We start from the raw sequence: 2030 nt of genomic DNA on the forward strand, positions 1-2030 counted from the left end.
GTAGATCTGTTCTCCTCTGATCTTTTGATAAAATAGTAGTATATGGTACATACTGTCTTGCAACTTGTTTTATTCAATGAATGAATCTTGGAGATGTTTTCATGTTAGAAGTATGTAAAAAGTTTCCTACTTGTATATGCAGTGGCTGCATAGTTTTCTACTGTTTAAATATGCATGATTTAGTTTCCTAATGATGAGCATGTAGGCTGTTTCTAGTCTTTTGTTATTACAAATTATGCCACAATGTATGTGTACATATGTCATTTCACACATACTGGAGTAATTCTATGGGATAAATCCCTAGGAGTGGAATTGCTGGGTCAAAGAATATATGCATTTGTAATATTGATATTGACATATTGCTTTCTATAAACGTTGAACCAATTGACACTCCTACAGCAGTGTGGGGGAGTGCTTGTTTCCCCACACTCTGACAAGGTGTATTCTCAAATTCTTTAGTTTTGCCGTTATGATAGGTGAAAAATGGTAGCTTAGTCTGGTTTCTTATTATGGGTGAGGTTGAGAATATTTTTAAATGTTTCCAAAACATTTGTGTTTACTTTTCTGTAAAACATTTATATCTTTCACTAGTTTTTTTCTTTTTGTTTTTACTGACTTTTTGGTCTTTTTCTTATTGATTTGTAGAAGCTCTTTGTAAAAATTAGTCCTTCTGAGATATGATTTACAGACATTTTCTCTTTCTCTTCTGACTTTATATATACTATATATTTAAAAAAATTTTTTTGGGGGGTTTGTTTGGCTTTTAGGGGCTTTTTTGGGGGGGTGCCATAAAGAAATTTTTCCTTGTATGTGTGGAGTTGAACTTCTCTTGTCTTATGGATTCTGGGTTTGGGCTTATACTTAGTGAGTTATAAAAAATTCCCCATAGTTTCTTCTAGTAATTTCTTTTTCCTTCTTTTCTTTGTAATTATTTAAATTTATGATCCATCTGGAATTTTAGCATTTTAGTGTAAGATGCTATTATATTACTGCATTTATTTCAGTCTTTTGCTGTTCATATTTTTATACATAGATACAATCATAGTGTTTATCAATTTGTATAAGATTAAAAATTCTTTCATAGCCTAGAGATTCTTAACTATTTTGGGGACAGTGTAATAGAGTTAGAAACCTTTCTCTCCGGCAAATGCACATAAACCCCAAATTTTGTATAAAATTTCAGGTCTCTGACTTCATGATACAGTTTTTTTTTTTTTTTTTTTGAGGAAGATTAGCCCTGAGCTAACATCTGCCACCAATCCTCCTCTTTTTGCTGAGGAAGGCTGGCCCTGAGCTAATATCCGTGCCCATCTTCCTCTACTTTATGAGTGGGACGCCTACCACAGCCTGGCATGCCAAGTGGTGCCATGTCTGCACCCGGGATCCAAACCGGGGAACACCGGGCCGCCAAAGCGGACCGTGTGCACTTAACCACTGCACCACCTGGCCGGCCCCTATGATACAGTTTTTACAAAAACAATAGCTTATTATACACTGGGCTTTTTCACCTAGTGATGTATCGGACCTGTTGTCCCACATCAGTATTTAAAGAGCTTCCTCATTATTTTTTATGGCTCCGTTATACTCCATTGGTTGAATATACCATAATTGATTTAACCATATAGTACTATGATAAGCATATAGACAGTATCATGTAGTGATTAAAGGAGTCTAGAGCTGTACTGCCTGGGTTTGAATTCCAGCTCCAGCACCTACTAGTTGTGTGACTTTAGGCAAATCATTCAACCTCTCCAAACCTTAATTTTCTCATCTGTAAGATGGGAATAATACTTAATCATAAGATTATTTTTACTTATGACTGAGCAATATACAATACACGTTGTTAGCATTATGAGCTGCATATTTAGTTCCATCTCACTAGTATATTATATAGTAGCCAACAGAACAGAGGCCTGCCAGATGGCCAAATTGCCATCCATCCTTAACTTTTATTTCATTTTATTGTAGTTACCTGCCCATGGGCACCGGTTGTATGACCTTAGGCAAATCATTTGACTTCTCCAAACCTC

Source organism: Equus asinus, chromosome 6, assembly GCF_041296235.1.
Source record: "Equus asinus isolate D_3611 breed Donkey chromosome 6, EquAss-T2T_v2, whole genome shotgun sequence".
In the NCBI taxonomy this organism is placed as follows: Eukaryota; Metazoa; Chordata; class Mammalia; order Perissodactyla; family Equidae; genus Equus; species Equus asinus.